Consider the following 7,500-nt stretch of genomic DNA (forward strand, 5'->3'; position numbering starts at 1 on the left):
GTGCTCTATAGAGTTTAGAGGGGTTGAGTCTCCATGACTTTGATCAGGGTTTATCATCTCTTCCTGTGAATCTCGTCTGGATTTAGAGCTGAACTGAGATCTGTTAGAGGCTCACCATCTCAAGCGAGGAGTAAAGTGAACGGCATCTGAATACTGTAGTGTAGACGGCATCAGTGATTATAATGGGTTCTGTATGCTTTTGATGCGACACTCGCATCTGGTGTAGTGTCAGCCGTTAAGCTAATGAACGCCAGTGGGCGGGGCCTGTGATGCGATGAGGTATAACTTATGCAAATGTATTTGTGACATCACAGGTCACCTAATATCAAAACAAGCTGTTTTGGGCGCTTGATTTAAATGCTTTGATTATAATGAGGAAGTCGTTTTTAGCTATGAAACTTGCAGGATGTTTTGATGGTACAAAGACCTCTATATTTCTAAAGATCAAGAAAATGTTGATTTCTCATGCGTGACCCCTTTAACGACACACATGACAGATCTGAGACATTCAATTTTCTCACAACTGTTTGTTAATTTAGGACTTTTTAACTTTTGTATTTTTGTCCGTTCAAGCGCAAGAAGACGCGAAGCAGAGCTCAAAAGAGAAGCGGCTTTCTGTGTGTGCGCTTTGTGTGTGAAAAGAGAGCATGAACGCGAGAATCGCATCTTCTTGCTCTTGAATGGTTTAAAAGCGCTTTAATGCTTAAACTGGCAAGACTTAAAGGTCCCCTGACATGAAATTTTCACTTTTTGAGGTTTTTTAACATTAATATGAGTTCCCCTAGCCTTTATATGGTCCCCAAATTTCTAGAAATTTCAATCGGTGTAAATCGAGCTTTTGCTATCTTTCTCTGCCTTTGAGAAAGTGGAAGCTCAATCAGGCTGATCTTGAATCTCCTCCGTATGACGTCATACGGAGGAAATGTTACCTCCCCTTTCTCTGCTTTGCCCGCCCAGAGAATATTTCCCGCATGAGAAAATGAGCTAGGAAGTAGGAACGCGTGCGCGCGATTTTAGTTTGTCCACGGGAGATATCATGGCTTTTGAGCGAGTGAAGCATAATAATTGCTCAATAATTGGATGTAGCCTACAAATGAACACCGAAGCCTTTTTTTAGTTCCTTCATCCAAGCCCCAGAAGAACCAGTGGATTCATTTCATTTTCTCTGGAAATGCGCCGACACAACTCCCCAAAGTTTTGCATGTCTGCGGCAAACATTTCACCGACGACTGTTTCCTCAACTTGGGTCATAGAGGTGGCTTCGACGAACGTCTGAAAATAAATCGATCGAGCCGAGCAACACTTTCTGATGTGTAATTGTTCAAGTTCAGACAGGTAATCTTTCTCTCAAATCGTTCAATACAGCTGTTTATGCCTCAGTAAGTCAAGCAGTGACTAAAATATAAACTTCACATCGTTTCTTTTAGTAGGATGAAAATAATCGTATTTAAATGAATAAATTATATACAGAAAGCGATCAAAGAACAATCTTTGTAGGAATCGCGCGCACGCGTTCCTATCCTAGCTCATTTTCTCATGGACACAGCGCGATCGAGTTTATCTGGACACTTGCCAAACTCGTTATGAAATCAATGACGCACGTTACACTGCACATGATCGCTCTTACTGTATTTACATCCTCGTGTTTGCATTGGTGAAAGCAGAGAGAGTGCAGAAACTGCGTTGCAATGATAAGATCTTCATTCTCGCGATCAATAACAGACTCATCTGCTTGCGCAATGCTCGTCATCACGGCAACATTTTATGTGATGGGAATAGATCTAAATACTTTAAAAACTTCTGATGGGTTGTTAATCTCGATAGCTGTAATAGTAAAAACGTATAATAACTGTAGTAAAAGTATTCGAGAGAGTTTCACATGTAATAAGTAGCTATTTCATATGCAAGCATGTCAGCCAATCACAGCAGTGGCCGGTTACACCGAAGTCTCACACAGACACGCCCCTTCAAACAGAGCGTTCAAATCTGAGGCTATAACTGGGCTAGGAAAAATGCCTTTTGTTTCTAAATTATGACTATTTTTTATCTAAAAAACATACTAACATTATAAGGGCAACCCAGGAAACATTATAAAATAATATAATAACCCCATGTCATGGGACCTTTAAAAATATGTGCAAATGATAAACTTTCGTGACAACGCAGCATTGGTCCAATCGGGACAGTCACAATCCCACCAACTGTCCTGAGCATCTTTCAAGCTTGCCCCGGGCCATCGGGCAGTCCTTATCGTCCAGGCCTGAGTTTTGCACCAGCGCTGCGCTGGTACTGTGACTGTCGGCTGTGTGTGTGTGTGTGTGTGAGAGAGTGACACAGGCTGCTGATTGGAATTGACGCGGGGACTGGATATGTGTCAGGACTTCGGTTGCTCATTTCTCTCTGCGCCTCAGAGACGGCAGCTGCTTTTTCACACAGTCCATCTCAAACCGTTCAGACAGATTCACTATGACGCTGGATAACTCATAGTGTGCCTTACGCATGTGATTATTTCTGCGCACCGTTATTGTCAAAATAGCCTTTTATCACTTTTTTCGCATTGACTTATTTCCTGTGTAATGGACTGGACTGGAAAATCTTCTTTTTTATTAATTATATTTATACAATTAATAATAATTAATTAATAAAAAGTAATATATATAATTATAAAAAAAAATCTGGATGCATCCCCTGGCGTATAGTATGACAACATGCCCCACTATTAGGTGGACATCACTTTAGTGAACTTTTTTTTCTTCTGGCCAATATTGGTGGAAAGACATTAAGGTTTGTGTCTATACAGAAATTCACTTTTAAAAAATAAACCAGCTAAGAAATATTCTGTGGATTATGTGCAACAAATAGTCCGGTCTCCTGTATGTATTTAGCTGTAATTTTTGTGCTCTGGGAAAATAACTAGCATTTGTAACTGGATGTTCTTGTGTGTGTGTGTGTGTGTGTGTGTGTGTGTGTGCGCGCGTGTGTGTGTGTGTGTGTGCGCGCGTGTGTGTGTGTGTGCGCCCGTGTGTGTGTGTGTGTGTGTGTGTGTGGTGACAGTGGTATATCCAGCGGTTGTTATTAAAGTGAACACAACACATAATAACATAATAGAGCGGCGCTGAACTGTCACTACAGGAGCACAGCCTGACACATGGCCTGAGTCTCGCGTGTGTGTTTTCAGTAATTGTGTAGCAAGAGTTTAAATGTTTATATCTTGGACAACTGTTTTTTTAGCTGTTTTGATGCAAATGAAAGATTGATGTAGTATATATATAGACACACAGAACACTTACTGAAACTAAACTGCAAAGACGGCTCATTCATTTTTGCATAATAGAAGTCTTAAAGGGACAGTAGCAAAATCAGCCTGTTTATTTAGCCCCATTCACACAGCACTTTGAACCCGGCAAATTGCCGGCAAATTGCCGGAACGCCTTCTGTGTGAACGCAAACACGACCCGGGTTTAATGCCGGGATCGATGCCGGGTTGGGGACCTAGTAACATTGCCGTGTTCAGACCCGGAACGCGCGCTGTGTGAACAAAAGCCAGGACAAATGCCGTAAGGGGTGTGTCGTAGTGATGATGCACGAGCCTTCGCAATGACAGTTATCGTGCGACTCTGTTACTCTGTTAGAAGAAAGTTTGTGTTCGTCATCGATACAAGAAAGAACGAAAAGATGTCTGCAAACTGGACTGAAGCAGAGACCCGAGAGCTCCTTGCAATCCGCGCCGAAGCTGAGATCGTTCGCCAGCTTTGTGGAACGGTACGTGATGCGTTAGTGTACGACCGAATCCGAAAAAAAATGATCGAGCGTGCGTACCTTATACGTCACATCATAACGTCACGCGTCTATCCGGGACATACCCGGGTTGTGTGTGAACGCGCTCTCTGATTCCGGCAAATCACTGGCAGTGTGAATGAACCATTTTCAAACGAACCCGGGTCAAATCCCGGGTCACTTTATCCGTGTATTTTCCGGAATCTCTGTGTGAAAGGGGCTTATCTAATGCTTAATCCTGGAAAATAGGGGGAGGGGGGGGGGGGGGGGGCTAATCAACAAAAGTGTAGATAATTAAATGTGCACCTGAATTTAAAGGGATAGTTAACTCCTAAATAAAGATTATGTCATAGTCTATTGAGAGTTACAGCACAGTCAGTAAATTTTAACTTAAATTTGGGTCTGTTCCTCACACAAAGCTATCGTACGACTCCAGAAGGCTTGAAATATAGCGATAGACTTTTTGTGATACTTTTATGGTTCTTGTATGTCCTTTTAAAAGCTTGAAAGCATCAGTCCACTTTCATTGTAAATGTAAATGTGCAACCAGAATGATTCTTCTAAACTTTTAATTTTGTGTTCTACAAAAAAACAACCGCTTATAGGTTTTAGAACGACACAACAGCAAATAAACGATGGCAAAATTTTCTTTTGGGGTGAACTATCCCTTTAAAAAAGTCTAATTCACACTGATTGTGATTAACTTTCTTGAATTAAGTCACTCAATCTGACTCTTTGTCCTCATGAACCCAAACTCTTTCCGTAGCACATCCTAAATGTTGAGCCTTCATGGCTAAACGTGATGATTCACTGCTAATTGCATAATCACCAGTTGTGATAATTGTAATTGATGAGTGTATAATTGCTAATTGCTATCTTTATTGGAGTCTCCCTGCCTCATGCTGTCTTTTTGTCACATTGTACACTGACTTTTCTTGATTTCTTTGTGCTCCTCTTGACCCGCACACACACAAGCTTGCACGTGTGTGAAAACACATTCACAGATTCTGAAAATTAAGCATAGTTTCTGTTTTCCAAAATTAATTATGGGATCCAACCACAGATGCTTTTGGCAGTCAAGCATTTGGATTTTTTTTTTTCTTCGTTTGTGCAAATGAGAAATTAGTCAGTGAATGAATGCTGGAGTGTGTTTAATGTAAAAGCTAAATTATACCTTTGAAATTTGGCAGATCGCTGCTTTAAGTTTCGGGACTAAGAAGTATCTTAAAGTTCTCTGCGCTTTGAAGCTGTAATTATAAAGTACCAGAAGACGTGCAGTGCTGAGGTCTGCTTTTACAAACTAGAAGAAGAAATTACTGTAAACTTTTCAAAGAATTACTGTATAGGGCTCGTGTCAGACACGGCAGCTTCAACTATGGACACTTCTGGCCTCTTGAACTTTCCTAAAACACACTTTCACTGTGGAGATACACTAGTTTGGGTCGGTAAGATTTATTTTTTTATTTAAATTATTGCTTTTATTCATTCAGAAAGGACGGACAGTAAAGACATTTATAATGTTACAAAAGATTTCGATTTCAAATAAATAGCTTTCTATTCATCAGAGAATCCTGAAAAATGTATCACGGTTTTCCACAAAGATATGAAACAACTGATTTCAAAATGTATAATAATCAGAAATGTTTCTTGAGCATAAAATCAGCATATTAGAATGATTTCTGAAGGATCATGTGACACTGAAGACTGGAGTCATTTTAAATTGTAATAATATTTCACAATATTTCTGTTTTTACTGTATTTTCGATTAAATAAATGCAGCCTTGGTGAGCAGAAGAGACTTCTTTCAAAAACCGACCTCAATCTTTTGAGTGGTAGTGAGTTTATATACAGGAGAAATTAATTTTCCTAAAGCAATAAATATCATTTCAATTTCAAAAGAACGTTTTAAACTCTAATACAGAATGTTTTAGTAGTACATCAAATTCACATTTCAAAAAGATCAAGGTAAATGTGATTTCTCATTAAATGAGCCTTTTAATATTTCTCAGTTATCCATCTAAATTAATATTCAATATGATTTTATGCAGCAAACATTGCTGTCGTATGTTGCCTGGACTTGAGATTGTCTAAGGAGAGACGGATGCTGGATCAGTGATGTGGAGTCGTCCCGTGCATATTAACACCAGCACATGCACACGTGTGTGTGTGTGTGTGTGTGTGTGTGTGTGTGTGTGTGTGTGTGTGTGTAATTGATGTCTAACCGAGTTGACGGGTTAATGGTGTGATGTTGGAGGTAATCTATGTGTTCTCTCATTAAGAGATGATGAAGAACTCCGAGAGGTACGTAAAAATGTTCAAATCTAACATGATGAGGATGATGATGGTGATCGTCGTGGTGATGATGCTTTCGTCTTATAATAAGTCATTATACCCTTGAAAAATGAAGGCTGGAATGGCTCTTCATCTTGTGTAAATTCATAAGGAAATGCTTGTTGTCTCTTGCAGAATTACAGGGATTTATCTTTGCGTGATTATCCGGCCATATGTGAGACAGTCTGTGTGCGATTCATTCATGTTTCCAGTCCTGATGCTGTAGGAAAGAGAAAGAAAAGTACATTAGTGAATCTTTTTTTGTCTCCAATAAGCTTCTGAACACTGAAAGAAGTATCAGACACCAACTTAAAGTATCTTTTTTGGGTAATAAATAACGTTTTAATGTCAGTAGTGTTTCACTCTCGTGTCTTGATCGGTTTGTTTTGAGTGACATGTCAAGTTCTGACTCAACCAATGGCATGAGTTTGGGGCGGGACTATTTGTTTGTCTGACCAATGGCAGATGAGGGGAGTGTTTAGCTAACTATTTGCAGTTGTTTTGTGACTGTCTAGTGGTTCAGAAATTACAGACTTCGGCTTTAAAGGAACACTCCACTTTTTTTGGAAATAGGCTCATTTTCCAGCTCCCCTAAAATTAAACAGTTTTACCGTTTTCGAATCCATTCAGCCGATCTCCGGATCTGGCGGTAGCACTTTTAGCATAGCTTAGCATAGATCATTGAATCTGATTAGACCGTTAGCATCTCTCTCAAAAAAATGACCAAAGAGTTTCAATATTTTCCCATTTAAAACTTGACTCTTCGGTAGTTACATCGTGTTACTAAGACCGAACGGGAATTGAAAAGTTGCGATTTTCTAGGCCAATATGATTAGGAACTATACTCTCATTCCTGCGTTATAAACAATGAACTGCTGAAAATTTGACTGTTTACCGACAATGACACAATTTAAAATGAGGATAAAGGACTATTTGAGTACTAAATGCACATGTGCTGTTACTGAGTGCTGCTGGTGACTCTGTTAAATTGCCAAAATGTATTTTTTTGTTAAATGTTTGTATATGTATTTTTAATATGGAACTATTATTCTGCTGTCTTGGCCAGGACTCCCTTGAAAAGGAGATTCTGAATCTCAATGGGATTATTTCCTGGTATAATAAAGGTAAATAAAATAAATAAATAAAATCGCAACTTTTCATTAGTACACGATGTAACTACAGAAGAGTCAAGTTTTAAATAGGAAAAATATCGAAACTCTTTGGTCATTTTTTTGAGAGAGATGCTAACGGTCTAATCAGATTCAATGATCTATGCTAAGCTATGCTAAAAGTGCTACTGCCAGACCCGGAGATCGGCTGAATGGATTCGAAAACGGTAAAACTGTTTAACTCTAGGGGAGCTGGAAAATGAACATATTTCCAAAAAAAAAG

At 39.3% G+C, this 7,500-nt stretch overlaps 1 protein-coding gene across 1 annotated transcript in view; it reads left to right on the top strand.

Moving 5' to 3' along the window:
• The window catches only part of cux2b (cut-like homeobox 2b), a 159,362-nt gene that overhangs the window by 101,617 nt on the left and 50,245 nt on the right, over nt 1-7,500 (top strand). The gene's annotated exons all lie outside the window — the stretch shown is intronic.

Source organism: Phoxinus phoxinus (assembly GCF_949152265.1).
Source record: "Phoxinus phoxinus genome assembly, chromosome: 15".
NCBI classification, from domain to species: Eukaryota; Metazoa; Chordata; class Actinopteri; order Cypriniformes; family Leuciscidae; genus Phoxinus; species Phoxinus phoxinus.